Raw genomic sequence first — 16,636 nt, 5'->3', positions numbered from 1 at the left:
TCCTGACATGATTTATGTCGTTTTCATTTACATTTCAATAGATTCTGAAAATCAGAGAGGAATTATTGAATTGATTAATCAGGATTATCTTAAATCACACAACTAGAAGATAACCTGACATCCGGAAGTTGCTTCTGATAAAAGTTACTTTGAATTTACCTATTATATATTTTTTAGTACAGAGAATAACACTGATTCTTGATGTGTTCTTCTTTCAGGAGTGGTGAATTCAAGATAAAATGTACCTACAGTTTTTGCCGTAAAGATTGGCTCGGTAATAAACTTAAGAAAATTGGAAATTCAATAATTGGAGGGAAGAAAGTTGATCCTCCGAAGGAGTGACATCACGAAGTCGCCCACTTCTACCTGACCAGATACAGACAGACATCATAAAATCATCTTGAATTTTTTTCTTTGCTGTTGAATCATTTTGGGTTTAAAATCATAAATATTTTCTGACAATCCTTTCAATGAACATAGTTTCTCTAATCTTATTATCCCATGTTACCCTGAAAAACTTGCATCTGTCAAGGTTTTATGTAATGCACAATAAAATACGCAATAAATTTAAGTTGTATGTTTCATAATCATTACATTCTAGAAATAAACTGCAGCGTCCATCTGTAACTATTAAATAGGATTATATACTTTCTAATTGTTTATATTTATTTACCAGCTTCATGAGATGTAAACCAAATCAACAAACCCATTACAATAAAAACACAAACATGTGTCATTTGGGATTTTTATCAGTTATTCAAAGACACAAATATATTTTCTTAATTGAATGAGTCTGATACAAATAGCACGACAAGATTCTCTTTGCTTATTGATGCTGAATTAAAGCTCTTTTACAACATATTTTCCTCTGGAGCCTGATTTTAAATTAAGGTGAACTTTGGCGCCATCTGGTGGCGGAATAAAGAAGCTCACTCTTTCTCAGTGAGTCTTAGTTTATTTCAGTTTATTTGATAACTCTTCTGCATATATGACCAACAACGTAACAAACAGGATTGTTGCAGTTAAAAACACGATGAAACATTAACAGGATGATGTGAAACACTTAAAACCACTGATACACACAGAGACATTTGGCTTCTTCAGAGAAGTTTGGCAGCTTTATTTTCAGGAGGGATGTCAGTGAAACTGATCCGCAGTTTGCTAACTCACAAGGAAGATGAAAAACGACTGAAGGCCGAACACAACATCTTCAGGTGGACCTGAACGTTGAGGACGGATCCACATAGATTCATGCAGAAGGAAATGTACACTGAGCAGGTGAGTCTACAAACTCTGGTACAAGTTTGTACAAGATATATATCTTTTGAAGCAGCCAAGTTCTTGGATCCCCCTGTTTGTGCCTCTTACGGTTTGCTTTAGTATGACGACAGAAAAATGTGTGCAGTGAAGCAGATTTCTCCAACACCTGTTGATGGATATCACCCAAACTAAAACGTTTTTGTTGGAATGATTTTAATTTGTGTCTAAATGTGATACAACACAGGATATTGACAGGTAAATATCAAGGCTTTATCTTTAGACTCTGGATTTCATGAAACTGCTGCATGTGTTGCAGAGCCAGGGGTCAAACGGTCAACAATGAATTAAAAGCATAGCCCACTAAGGAGTTTTTGCACCAAAAGCAGATCATCAGTTCAACTTACAACTGGCTATTGGCTCTTGAAGGTCTTCAGAGGCACCACCACCCCTCACAGAACTTTATGTTTATTGGATTTTTCACAGGTCAGGGTTATGACTTTCTGACCTTCTAATAACTCATTTCCTGGAGGGGGTGTCAGGAGGAGGATATGTCCTTTGAAGGACCCATCTCCCAATCAGACTCGTACCAGCACCTTCTCTCAATACCACACTTCAGGAGGGATGAGTCTTGCAAGCATTGGTACAGTGTTTCCCTCTCTACGATGTTTGACCCCATCCTGCAACTCAATTTTAGTACACTACAGACACTAAGGCAGTGGTTCTTAACCTTTTTTGAGGTACCGAACCCCCCAGTTTCATATGCGCATTCACCGAACCCTTCTCCGACACACAACATACTTCGCGGTATTCTGATTAATAATGTAATTATATTAGCTGTGTTACCACCCCCCATGCCACTAGAGGGAGTAGCGACCCCGAAAAGATGCGACTAAGGACCAGATTTAGACTATAGAATTTGGTAAAAAGAGTGGAACTCCTTCAATCAGTGCTCCTCTGCAGCTATGATTGGCTAAGCAATGTAACGTGATCCTGTAACGTGATGGCAAAGCGGGGCGTCATCACGACTTTACACAAGTGTCTTTACCTCCGCGGCAGAGGCTCCGCCGAACCCCTGAGACCGACTCACCGAATCCCTGGGGTTCGATAGAACCCAGGTTAAAAACCACTGCACTAAGGGCTTTGCGATTGTGGAGACTCTGATGTCAGTAAGTAGTGGAGTCTCACACACCTCAGCCACAACCCCAATTTTATTGCACCTTAAACAATCTTTTCTGCACCTGCCCAAGTGCCCATACTAATTTGGTGTTGGGTGGGGATGTAGGAATGGCCTGAGATCTCTGACAGCACCATTGAGGCTGGGAGGGCTTGCTTGTGTGGGTCACACCCATAGTGGTGGGTTCCTGCTGGGTGGGCTATGGTTCCAGAGAATGTGACAGTCCAGCCATGGTCCACAGGGCCCACTCAGGACACTGGTGGACATCCTTCCCTCTTGACCTCTTAGGGCGTAGCTCACCAGGGGGGACAGTGATGTTCCTTCCTGGCCTGGTCCTTCTGAGTTCAGATGGCACGTTCACACTCACCAACTCAACACAAATTATTTGTATACATAGACCCGCCCACCCACATACACAGACAGACACAAATATAATCCAGATGGTTGAAAGCCATATCACTAGATTACACAGGTTACTATCACATCAATATGATTGGTGGCCCTCCTTGATGCTTGATGCAGTCCGGATTTTAAAGTTAATCATGCAATTAAAATGCCATCTTAGGATATTCTATGTGTAGAGCAAATTTCCCCTGGCACATAGACAACTATCTTCTCTATATGGTATTCCTGATGTGCCAAAGACAGGATGTGGAAAAAAGAAAGACCCATCCTTCAGAAGACTTCCAAGCTTTTTAAAATATCTTTCTGAGAATCCATCTGTTGGAGGACCTGTCATCTGAAGGATCAGATCTTTGAAAAAGTCCTTTTTCAGAGGATCTGGAATCATCTTTTGAGGAACTAGTCCTTTGAAGGTTAAAGACCTGAACCAAACATTTTAAAGAATCAACTTTCAAAAACCCTGTCTTTTTGAGTGTCTGTCTTCAGGGTACATGCCCTTCATAGGACCATGGAACTGGATAGCCTGCTATTTGCTTGGCACAATGTTTGATGGACTCATCTAGGAGGGCCCAGCTTTTGCAGGCATCATGTTTTGGGCAAGACCTTTGAAGAATTTGTCATTTTGAGAATAAATCTCTTGAAATCAGGTTCAGCTCATGATCATGTCTCATCATCAAAGCCAATGTCCTTGGTTTTGAGAAACATCCCGTTACGTTCCCACCACTCTGACTTTCACTGTTTATTAATGGTCTATATCCTGGTAGTACAAAATCAGAGCCAAATTTGGTGGAAATGGAAAGCAGTTGTAGCAGTTTGTGGAAACTCCCCCCCAATTTCCCAAAATACACAAGTCTTAGCGTGATTTAGGCAGTGATATATAGTAACTTATGCTCTCTATGTCAAGGCAATATAGCTCAAAGATAAAGCGGCATGACAATGGACTGGCCCTTAGGGGAATCCAACCTTTAGAGGGCCAGAAATCATCTTTAAAATGTAACATCTTTTTCTGGGCTTTGAACTTTGAAAGCCTAGGTTCCTTTGCCAAACTTTGCACTTAAAACCCTAGATGTGGAGAACCTGTCACTAATAGACCTGTTTGTTGACAGGACTAATCTTTCAAGGGAATCATCTTTTCGATGGCAATTCCTTTGAAGGGTCAGTCTTTTGGTGGATGATGTTCCTGACTTGTGACTCAGTTGACTGTGTTTTTTAACACCAGATACCTAATTATTATTGAGAAACAGCCCATGATTTTTCCTCACTTTGATTGCCACTGTTTTATGTTCTGTTTGTGAACGGTCTTTCGATCTGGCTGGGTCTGGTATTAAACCAATGCCACAGTGGCAGACAAGGTGGGAACTTAAACACCACTAGTGCTATGAGAACCAGTTTGGTGGAGAACCTCATACTTCAGTCACAGTCACATTTAGGTGGTGATAGATTGAATATATTCTACATGAAATATACACACAGCTCATGTATATATATATCCACATGACGAAGGACTGGGCCTACAAAGGATCCAGCTTTTAGAGGACCAGGCTTCTGGTTTCTCCTGTTTCTGAATCTCTGCAATCTGAGTTCTCCTCTGGAGGACCTCGGTCGAGTCCTTGGAGGTTTTTGCTTTTGCACATTAGCATCAGTCTCAATTGGTGGCTTTTAAACTATCTTTTCATATTCTTAAGAAAACAAGGTAATAAAAAACCCTCAAAATTGCATGTTGATGAAAGTTTGTTTATAGCACATAAAATGTTGAATGTTTTGAATATATTTGGCTTTCTTTTCTAACTTATGCCCTGACTGTGAATAATATTACATTGGCCCCTGAGTTTATGGATGTTCAGAAGGTCCTACAGCAGTTTACTAAATTACTGTACTTTTTAATGCCCATGTACACTTGGTGCCAAAGGGATATCTTTGCTTGTAAACCGAAAATACTATGCAAAAAATAAACATACATCTCTGAATTTGCTTCACTGGAGGCACAAACTGAACCAGAATTACCATGGATCCATTGATTTGATTTCATGATCAAATCAATGAATCCAGTAAAAACATATAAGGAGCGCTAACAGAGGATGTTGTGCCAGGACTTAGGCTGAACATCAATCTACGCTGGACATGGATAGCAGCATCAAGGAGACATGGAGCACAGTTTATAAGTGCAGAAAACAGAAGACAAGCAACAGAACAGGAGGAAATTCTCAAACAGAGCCCTTTAATAGAAATTACTTGGATTTTTAAAATAATGTTAGCTGCCAATTAAACCTCATTTTCCCCATCATGTTGTATGAGATTAAAAAGCTTCCATTTTTCCACTCTGTGGAAGACGTGTTACAGATTATCTGAATAATGTACGAGTATTGTTCCAGTATGAGCAGAAACATGACCCACATAGTGGTGGGCTGTTCGCACAGATGTTTTCATGCCTTCTCTGTCTTTGCAGGTTAATCTGCATCTGATCAAAATGAAAACTACTAGCATAACTACTGAAGCAGAAAATGAAAAAAAGAACTTTTGTTCATACAACCATCTGGCACTAAACCTAAAGCACTAATCATAAACATTAGTTCTGCTAATGCTGAAGTACTACCACCATAGTATTTAGCAGAGGCTAATGCTAGCACTAAATTCAACCATGTTAATATGTTGACACAACATATCACCCTCTGTGGGGACAAATTTGTTTTTGCACACTTACTTATTCGGTTTTACTTCTAGAAGTGATTCTTTGGAACAGATATTTTACTCGTTTTCAGTTTTATAGTTGTTGGGTTTTGCTAACTTTACGGTAGGACTTTGGTCAGAAAACATGCAGGACATCAGTAGATTTTAAACTGTTTTTGGTGCATTCTGAGTACAGAAGAAACCTCATTTGCTGCACCGCATCACAGATGGAGAACATGAGGAGAGGAAATGGAACTGTCACGTAAACAGTCTTCACTCACTTCAAAATAAAAGCATGAATATAAACGTCTAACTACTTGAAGAATTCTTAACAGTCGATAACCAAAACATCAAGACGTATGAAAGTTCACTAAAACAACCAAGTAAATTAGCTCTTTAGAATTTAGAGGAAACTAAATTTGCTAAACGATTTCAAATAAGCTAAATGCCCACCACTGCTTATTTCCTTGAATCTTAAATGGTGCTTTTTACAAATGTACTTATTACTTTCCTGATACTTTCAGGCTATTTAATGGTATTTTTAGGTTATTTATTATGGGAATGTTGATTACTTGACTGTATCTTAAAGGGAACAGCCAGGATTTCATGTGACGTTTTCTTAACTTACTAGAACTTTAAGGGCATGTTCCAGCTTCTCAAAATGTACTTAATGAGGATTATTTGTTTTTACCTGCTGTTTACATGGTATTTCCCTGTAATTTACATGTTGCCTTAAAGGAAATTACATGTTACTGAAAAGTAACGTGCAAATTCAGAACAGGAACCTCCAGGTTTTAGGATAGTAGCTTTTGGTGAAATGCAATTGAATGTTACTAGAAAGCACAGTAGAAGAAAACTAACTTCTAATTTAAAAACGCTTAAGTTATTTAAGAATGGTAATAAGAAGGTAACATGTTAATTACTGAAATGTAGCTCTAGGGTTTCAAGAAAGTTACCTTCAAGTTTTTGGAAAGTACCCTCTTCCAGGAATTAAGGATTTATGAAAGCAACATGGAAGTTCCAGGAAAGTAATAACATGTGGAGGCAGACGTTTTTACGGGTGTTTTGCAATATTTTGTTAGTTTGGTTAAAATATTTCTAAAAAGAAATATTAAAATAAATGCAGTGTAAACTCAGCTTGAATCTTTTTGTCATTTACTTTAGACTCTGTTTGAGAACTCTGAGTGTTTTCCATCCTTTTCTGGAGAACGAACTCGTTCCTTTTTCTGACTTCCCGTTTCCTGATTGATATGTAGGTACGAAAGGACAGCAAGAAGAACAGGCCACACAAAGGTAGAGAATACTAAACACTTCAGATTTACGCGCCTGAACTTACAGAAGACATCACCTAAGAAGTACCTCCAGTTGAGACGAGCTGATGTGTCCGTCCCAGACTGTGACCCTGAATGCATCGTCTCTGTTATCTGAGATAGGCTATGGCTTTGGAAGGGGGATTATCAGAGGAAAAACAACATCCAAGCATCCGTTCTCCTTCAAAATGTTCTTATTTTTTCCCTTCATCTGTCTCACATTGTTTTAGAAAAATAGAAATCAGGAAAACATTATTACAAAAATAAACCAAAATATTTGTCCAGATTCTACATCCACATGACAACTTCACAGAAATATGACTTATATTGCACAGCGAGGGATTTCCTCCAGTAGGAAGTAAATCACTGACACGATTTGTAGAAAAAAGAAACACATTAAAACGATCCAAAGATGAAAATCCTGGATGTGTTTGGTTTTTTTTCTTCGTTTCCACAGAAAGACAGCAGCTCGATTCCCAGGCCCTCCTTCATCCATCAGGAAGAAAAAATAATTCATCCAAAAGCTGCTCCAAGGGAAGAGTAAAAACCCAAAAACGCAGGATGAGTTTTGGTTGAAGGCACAGAGTTCCAAGAACAGGAATGTTGATGCTGACTGGAAGCGCAGCAGATGGTTCTGTTCCTGCGGTCCGATCGACTCCCCTGATGGTCGGAGGGCAGGGCTTTGACCCTCTGGGGAGACAAGAAAGCGACAGAACACAAGGATTTAGTTTCCCTTTAAGGTCACGCTTAGGTTTATACAAAACATGTTCGCTACATTTTCTTTACACAAAATCCTTCTTAGATGATGAAATATTAGTCTGCTTATTTTGAGTACCTTCCAGAATGAGCTGTTTTAGACAGCTTTGAAAAGCAAAAGTGGAGCCTTTTGCACAACCAACTAGAATGCAGAAAGTGGTTTCTGAATGGTAAGTCAACAATAAAACACTTGTCTTTTCCAGCAGCCATTATAAGGCTCACCAAACATGCTGGAGCTCCCTCCCCTTGGGTTGCTAGGTAACAGGCTGGACTCAGCTAGGGTTGCTAGGTAACGACGCAGTTCCTATGGAATGTGACTTAATAAATCCCAACTATGTTATTTGTTTAATTAAAGTGCTGAATATTTAGTTTAGTGATGAGTAGGAAAGGGAACATTTTGTTGGCCATCAAGTCCTTTTGATTTTACAATTTTGGCTAATTTGAGAAACTGACTCAGTTTGAGCTGTTTTGGGAAGAAGAACGGGCAATTTTGGTTTCATTACACAAGATGGCTGAATGCAAATGCACACCACACTTTTCAGATTTTTATGTATAAAACATTTTAACTTTTCCCCGTTACTTCAGAGTCACAAACTAGGTTGTCTCAATCACAAATCTGTAGCAAAATACAAAGAAACCCCAAGACGCTGGTAACAGGAAGGCCCTTTATTGATGTGACCTGTGAGGTTTCACCAGGTCTGTATGCGGCTCCACCCCCACCTCAACGCCATCTTTCTTGAAGTTAATCCTCCCGTCCGCGGCAGATGGTCCAGGGAGCATCCTCGGCCCTCAGCAGCTCCTGTAGTTATGAATGATTGCGCCGCTGTGGGCATTAAGTTGGATCAGTGTAATCCACCGCAGCATATGCAGCAGCCAAATCCCCTGGAGAGGAGGACTTTCCTTTGTTGATTTCCCTCCGTAGAGACATTCCTAGAAGGTCAGGAGGTGTTAGGTTGGCTCGTCTTTTTTCCTCTGATGCTCACTTATCACAGAATCAAGGCATCGATCGTCCATTCGGCGTCTTCTTAGCTCAGTTAGGCATTAATTATGCCTCTAGCTTGAAGCATTCAGCCAATCACAAACAATAAAACTGGATTAAAAGGAGTTATCTATCACCAACAAGTAGCTGAAGTTCAGCCTCTAAACAAGTGAAATGATTGTTTAGTTGGGTCAATAACTTGGCCATTAAGGAATATTCCAGTTCTTTGCTCCTGGCTTGCTTTGGTTGTGTGTTTTGGGTCGTTGTACGCCTGTGCAGTCGATTTGACTGCTGGGTTTGAGCAGACTGCACCTCCCTGAACGCCTCAGGATTCGTTCTGTCCTAGTTCATATCGTTAATATAAACTAGTGCCAGCCATCACACTTCCTTCTTTAATCCAGCTCCAGTTTGTTTCGGGAAGTGTGAATGCATAATCAAACTCTGATTCGGACCAAAGAAGCAAATTCTGGTCCAACTTCAAATCTTGGTCTTGGTTCAGTTGAAGTGAACTCTGGTTTGGTTCAAATGTATATGTGAACACCAGAGACCGCTCCAAAAGCAGAAAGCGGACTACAAAGCAGGGCAGTCTGGGTAAATTCAACCAAAACAAACTTGCTAGCCTAGCGCTAGCATGAGAAATGGCTTGTGGTCTTCTCCTAAAGACAAAAGAGAAACAACCGCTAAAATCTGACGCTACTCCATTTTTGATTACATTTTGTGACGTAGGAAGATGCACTCATGTATTTTTCAGAGGTTTTTGTGTAATTTTCTTCAGTGGTTCTTTTTGCAGTGCCACCACAGGCGAGGAGGGGAACAGTTTTTCAAAGTGTTTGGTTTGTTTGACAATGCAGTGTGAAAGTGAACCACAGCAGCTGAAAATGTAACAAATGTTGTAATTTTTGTTTTCAATCGAACTGAGTCTATTGGACTATTAGATGGGAAAACTCTAAAAACCTTAAATCAATTATCCAATTATTGGTCCCTCTAAAAACAGGGCGGCACATGTTAACGAGCTAAAACTCAAAACACAAAATTCAGATTATTTTCTGTCTTTTATTAAAATTGCAAAAACTATTTCGTTTAATTTGTTTAATTGCAGTGTCATTGGTTCAACATTAACATAGAAGTATTTTTTAAATCAATAAATCCATAATATTGATGAAACTAGTTCCACTGGCAGATTATTGTACTTATAAGATATTTTCCACATATCATATTGACTTAAAACAAGCCCTTATAACTTGCTGAAAACTTACTTGTAAGTTAGTTTTGTCTTTTTTAAAGTGCACTCAACTATTTGCATGGAAACAAGATAAAAATAGTAAGATTTAGTATTTTTTGCAGTGCAGTTTTAATTGGCAGCTTGTTCTGTACCTAACTTTGTGTCCACTAGGAGGAGCTGCAGGATCTCTACACTCCTGTTGACTCCAGTTGATCTGTGGTTCCTGATAAAGATATCATTAGGAGTCAGAAACCCTCCGATCAGAACCGACCCGCTTCCTTAAACATTTGGGCTGAAACTGAGCGCGTCTCTCACACACCCTGTGACCTTTTTCGGATGTTGGAGCTGTGACATTTTGGTGTTTCTGCTCCAGTGGTCACATTAAACTGACGTAAAGATGAAGCAGAGTGGTGTTTTCTGAAGACAACATGCGTTTTTCCAGGCTGCAGATATGAAGTCGTGTCCTTCCTGCTACTGACTCTGATTAAAATCAGAACGAAGCAGTTGGATGTGATGATTCACTGCTGAGGCTGTGAAACATCGCGCTAACCTGGAGGGCTCTTCTTGCTTTGTTTTGTTTTGTTGTTTTTGGCTGTCAGCTCACAGAGGAGGACACGTTTTCTGATTCTGCTTCCACCCCATCCCTTGTTGCCACGGCGACGGCTTCCCAACACCTGAAACAGCTGAGTTTGCACGCAGGCCTTCGCGACCTTGACCCCGCTCCCCCCTATCCTCTGACTCGGACGATAAGCGTTTCGCTGGAGGCTCGTTTGCAGCCGTCACTTCGGCTCTGCAGCAGCGTCGTGAAGTCGTGCAGCGAGGCTAATGAGCTGAAAATAAAAAATAAAACATGACAGCGACGATACACCGAGTCCCAACAGTGACTGGATGCATTCAGTTCACTTACAGGGAGGATAACCATCCCATCATGGGAAAAGGCTAATTCAAAATATTGTTTTTCTTCCTTAGAGATTTTTTTTAAATTTTTTTTTACAAATTTGTTAAAACATAATCTGTGAGAAATTGGTCTCCTCCATATCCTCCCTGAGCTTCTATTGCCATCAGAAGAAAAGCACCAAAAACATACAATCAGAACCAGGAGGAGGGTCTCAGCGCTGTCAATCAAACTTGCAAAGGCGCTGCTAAGTGTGCTAATGGTGGAAAAATAACTTGCAGTTACAAGAAAGCCATAATTATTGGCTATGCTAACTAGCCTTAGCATTCAGAACAGGCTCAGCTGACAGGGAGAAGCTGCACTGCAGCAGAGCGTGCACACAGCCCTGATTGACAGCGCTAAGACCCTCCTCCTGGCTCTGATTGGTTGTGTCTAGTTAGTACTGAGTACTGGCAGAAGGCAGAGGAACTCGGTTTTATTCATGGATTATCTCATACTTTACTGTCACGACATAATGACAGTTTCAATAAATAATTTAGTTAGCCTCAGGTTTGGACTAACCACCAATTTCAAGGTATTTGTATCACAAAGCACAGAGTAATTGCAAAGTTCTCTAGATTTACACACACAAAAAAAAGATCTGGAAAGTGTGGTGTGCATTTATATTTACAATTCTTTGTAAAACCATGCTTTATTGAAATTGCTTCACATTCCTCTTCAATAGTTCAACCTGAGTCACATTGAATGGAGAGAAATTGTTTTCATTAGTTTTAAATTAAGTTCTGCTGCCGTTTTTAAATTTCACAACTTTTATTTTGGTCTATACAATCAAATTTCAGCATAATTAATATAAGTTTCTGGTTGCAAAGTGTTGGATTTATGAATACTTTTCTAAGGCATCCAGATTTAAAATGTCAGCATTTGCTTTCTAAAATCTGTTCAGATCCTTTTATTTTGGTCATATCTGATTCCTGAAGCCAATTGGATCAGGCTAAATCCTGGTGGCTGCAGCCGGTCCTGCTGGGATTTATAATGTCTGCTTTTAAGGATATAATGCTCAGCTTGGAACAAGATCCATCAGTGAGGCTCAGAGGTTCCAGTATGAAAACAAAACCAAATATTCCACCTTTTCTTATTGGGATTTTCAGGACTTATTACTAGAATCTAATTAATGAATTAAACTTTTGATAGTTACAATAAATTCAGCAAATATGATGAATATTTTACAGCCATTTTGCTACAATAAGTCCGCATGTTGTATTAGTTTAAATATAAAAACAAAATATTGACATTAAAGTTTCTTATTGGTTTTGTTCAAACCTGCTGCAAGAAATCTAGAAATTGTATTTTCCACAAACTTTTCCCCAGTGAATAAAACTATCAAGGAAAATAAAGAGATTTGATGCAACTGTTAAAATGAATATTTTACACACAGTGGATAAATCCACTGAACAATTTCAGGAACAGGAAAAACTCAGTTTAAAGTACTGGTGGGGCAAAAAATGATTATTTTTAAAAAGTAAATTTACCAATTTTGAATTTGGTCCACCAAAAATCAAATAAATAATAAAAATGGAATCAAAATTTTATACAAAAAGTGACAACAATCCATTTAAAAAAAAAAAAATCTTCCCAAAAACACACAATTTGAATGTCTTTCTTTTAATAAAGCAAATGTGCAAAATCCTTTTTAATTTTGGGTGGATACATTTTGATAATAAAAAAGTACCAAAAGTAAAACTAAGAATAGAACTAAAAACCAATAATATAAAAGAAAAAAACAGGTTTTTAAAAGACATAAACTTTCGAACATTGTTGGTTTGCTGCTGAAATGTCCAAGACAGAATGGGGTTAAATAAAAATAAAATGGTGGCTTTCCTTTGGACTGTGTTGCAAGTACACCTCACTGCGCCGGTTCTGCTTTCCCGTTTTGGCGTAAGGAAAACGTCTTGCATCATGTTTGCGTGCTCGTGCGTAACGTACAGTCAGCTGCAGGTGAGCGCGAGCTCACGTTTGGTTTGTAAAATGTTCCTGTTGGCTGAGCAGAGATGTTCCCCTGTTGTGACAACTTTTCTGCTCCAGTTCATTCTGGTTATTTAACAGTCGGAGATGAATGAGAGAACATTCGGCGCTGCTCACAGCCCACGACTTCACACCCGCGTCCTCTCGGAGAGCGAAGTGTGATGGTGATGAGCTGTCGGGAAGACGGTCTGCTGCCTGCAGAGTCAAGGCCTCTGATTCGCTCAAGCAGCAAAACCACCAGATTACAGATTACATTAAATTTATCACATTCCATCTTTGTGTTGATTTCCTTCACTGGAAGATTTGACGAGATTTTACTTCGTATCTCTCAATATGTTGATTTAAATATTATTGATATTACACTGTAAAACAGGAATGTCGAACTAATTTTCATTTTGGGCCAAATCAAAAAGCTGAATGTTCTTAAAGGGCCGGTAGTGACAGAATGAATCGATAAAACCAGCTGTTAAAAGATCAATAACTAGCTGTTTGTTTCAGCATTCAATAAGCGTTTCTTAAAATTAAATAATATTGAACATATTTTCACTCTGATCAGTTAATCCAGGATTTTATGCTTGTTTGTTATTTTTTGTAATCAAAATCACAGAAATTTATGATATTGATGCTAATGTGTGATATTAAACATGACTTTTTATTAATTGCCATATCGATCACGGAAGATCGAGAACTATACAAAAAACTTTTTCTGGTAAAATCGCATCTTTATTCTGCTAATATAGCCTGAAGCTGATAATCTGTCATACAACCAACAGAAGGCATGACTGAAATAAGACTTTTTAAAAAAATGTTTTCTTTCATTTGTAAATTCTTTTAGAAAAGAAAGCAAAAAAAAAAAACAATTAGGATTTCATTTCAAATTAAACAAATTGGAGATTTTATTTTTAAGCCATAACACAGCTCTACAACAACTGATGGTGTCATGCAGGACAAGTCCTAAAATTATCCACAAATTCAGCTGCTAGTATCTCATAAACTGTCATACAGCAATGATCTTCAGTCAAAGGCCTCCTCAGATTAGTTGGAAGACTGACTGCTATGGGAGATCATTGCTACCCACAACATTACCGTCCACTCTTTGAAGATACTTTGAATGACATTTAAGTTCCTTTTTGGATAAATAAAGTACTTTTGAATTGAATTGTAATTATGGAGGAGCAACAGAGATTCCCAGCTCAGGTGGGAGAATCTGTTCAGCGGTCAGTCGTTCACTCTAAACCTGTTCTTTAAAAGTGGCGACTAAACTGCTGAAGAAAAGACAAAGTAAGTCCTATTTGCAGTTTTTCATCAAGCTATCAAGGGGATAAAGCAAAAATGTGCAAGTAAGAAATTGTTCTGCTCAGAAAACACCCCAAAAACATGGCGGTGGCAGCATCATGCTAATCATATGTTAAAATGGCCCAGTCAAAGTCCAGAATCTATAGCAAAATTTGAAAATCAACTTTTACAGATCCTCTCCAGAGATTTCTTCATGTTGGTCTTTCAATAAAAAATAAAATTCTTCGCAGTCAGCGGTTGTGAAACTCAGTGGAGCTCTGATTGGCCGCCGGGAGCATGTGACCGCGGTGTGCGAACACGAACCTCAACATCAGCAGCTCCAATCCATGCGCACTCCCACAGCATCTATTTATATCTGGGGTGAGACATGCTGAACGTTATTACTGAGTAATTAAATCTGTGTGTTCATGCATGACTCCTGTGGCACATGGAGTCAAACGTGCTGCTGTGACCCATCAGCTGGGAAAAAAACTAAAAATAAATGTAAATAGAAACAGAGGGTTAAGTGACGCAGCCGTGCCACCTCGTCTGGGGATAATAAATCAGGATTTTCCCTCTTTCGGCTCCTAAAATAGCTCACAAACTCAGGTAAGGGAATCCATTACTGACAAGCTGCAGCGTTTTATCCCAGATTTATCTGTCAGGTTAAATCAACAGTAATGTTTCCTGATTTGTTGTTTTGATTCAATGAGTGCTTCTGGATAATAGCTCAGCTTTACAAACGTTGATCAGCCACTCATGCTTGTCAACAACTTCCTCGTTGCTATGGTTACGCACCATCCCAGGCAGTAAAAACTGAGAAAGCACAACAGCATCCATAAACAAATTAAAAGAGGAGAAAAAAATCCCCCAAAAATATTTAAATTCCTTTTAATACACCAGAACTATTGGAGCAAGCAGATCAAACAGCGTTTGGTTTTAAAAATATCACATCTTCACCTGGTTTGGTTCGCTCACAGATTCCAGCTTTCACAGTGGGCCAACATCTTAATCACATCAAAGTTACAACAGCTGCATGATTGGGGTTATTTATCATCAGTCCAATATGTACAGCAGCCCAGAAGGGTCAATAAATACAAAGCCACAACGGTACAAAGAACAACAGAAGTCACAACACAGAAACAAAAAGCTACTTGTCAAAAGTCACAACGGAACGACAGAAATCTGCCTCAATATGTGGAAATGTCTTGTTAAAGAACTCCAAAGTATTTTGATATTCTATCTTTTATATGCTGATTTTTTGACAGTGGGATCTTTCATGTCTCTTTCTCATGTTTTTCTGCTTTACTTGGACCGATTGTGTCTTTTGTTGTTTATTTTGTATTTTAATTTTTCATCTGCTGTCTTCCAGTTTGTGTTACAATCCCTCCAACCTGCTCCAGTAACCCCTCCATGAACTGCACCGTTGTTGCAGCAGAGCATTGTTAGAAACATGGGTTTACCAGTGACTTTAATACTGAATGAAAGCTTTTTTATGAGAACAGATGGTCCCTAAACGATGGTCCCTTGTGTTGTTCTTTTATTTTTTTGGCTCTAGTGTTGGTGATAAACAGCGACAGCCTTTTTTTATCGCGCTCATCACAGATTCTGACCCAAAATATTAATTTCACTCTTATTTACAAACTTATTTTATGCAGCAACACCCTTCATGCGTTTCTACAGCAACACAACCCGATCAGAACAGAAAAATATGTCTCATAGGATGCTTAATGTTCTGTATTATTCCACAAATCTGCCCTGTTTTACTCTCTGTTCTTTAACAACATTCACTCCCACTAAATCAGAAAATATCATCTGATCTACTGAAGAAAATAGTTTTTTAATGTTTGCAGCAATGTCTGTTGAAGGTAACATATCCATCCATCCATCCATTTTCTTGCACCCTTTTTCCCTCAGTGGGGTCGGGAGGGGTGCTGGTGCCCATCTCCAGCCAACGTTTCGGGCGAGAGGCGGGGTCACCCTGGACAGGTCGCCAGTCTGTCGCAGAGACACACAGGACACACAACCATGCACACACACACTCATACCTAGGAGCAATTTGGAGAGGCCAATTAACCTGACAGTCATGTTTTTGGACTGTGGGAGGAAACCGGAGTACCCGGAGAAAACCCATGCATGCACAGGGAGAACATGCAAACTCCATGCAGAAAGATCGGGAATCGAACCCAGAACCTTCTTGCTGCAAGGCAACAGCTCTACCAACTGCGCCACTGTGCAGCCCGAAGGTAACATATATTAGAAGAAAAAAAAAGAAGATTTACACGAGGAGCAGAGTAGATTTAGATGGAGCTGAGAGGCTCTGAATATGAGATTTGTTGACAACGAGAAAAATATCACATAATGCTTGTGTTAATCCTTTAATCTGCGTGTTTTAGTAGCCTGAAAACTAACATCAGGTCAAATTTCTGAGTTTTATAACTTGTCTTTTCACCTCAGCCATCTTCATGTCAAAAGTTACAACGTGCTGCTGTGACCCATCAGCTGGGAAAAAAAACCTAAAAATAAATGTAAATACAAACAGAGGGTTATTATGCAGGTATACATTTAATATTTTGTCATTTATGTTGCTGACGGGTACAAATTTGCAATGTTATACATTTTAAAGTCCTGCAGACATTTGTAACACATCCAATAAGTCCAAAACCAGAATATA

General features: G+C 39.1%; 1 protein-coding gene and 1 long non-coding RNA gene across 3 annotated transcripts in view; one reads left to right on the top strand and one right to left on the bottom strand.

Annotated features, from left to right (window-relative positions):
* Positions 1-4,554: 4,554 nt before the first annotated feature.
* Positions 4,555-16,636, bottom strand: part of LOC103459365 (potassium voltage-gated channel subfamily A member 1) — a 29,993-nt gene continuing 17,911 nt past the window's right edge. Inside the window, exon 2 of one of the 2 annotated variants that reach the window (XM_008400873.2) lies at positions 4,555-7,503. The gene's annotated coding sequence lies outside the window, so the exon portion shown is untranslated. Of the gene's footprint in view, positions 7,504-9,943; positions 10,601-16,636 lie in introns of those variants that run through there. The other variant, XM_017302792.1, reaches the window with a different exon arrangement.
* LOC108165875 (uncharacterized) overlaps positions 13,869-16,636 on the top strand; it is a 29,729-nt gene continuing 26,961 nt past the window's right edge. Inside the window, exon 1 of the long non-coding RNA XR_001776204.1 lies at positions 13,869-14,571. This is a non-coding gene — a long non-coding RNA (uncharacterized LOC108165875). The remainder of the gene's footprint in view (positions 14,572-16,636) is intronic.

This window comes from Poecilia reticulata, linkage group LG23 (genome assembly GCF_000633615.1).
Source record: "Poecilia reticulata strain Guanapo linkage group LG23, Guppy_female_1.0+MT, whole genome shotgun sequence".
Taxonomy (NCBI): domain Eukaryota; kingdom Metazoa; phylum Chordata; class Actinopteri; order Cyprinodontiformes; family Poeciliidae; genus Poecilia; species Poecilia reticulata.
The sequence above is the reverse complement of the archived record's forward strand: the minus strand, read 5'-3'. Positions and strand labels throughout refer to the sequence as shown.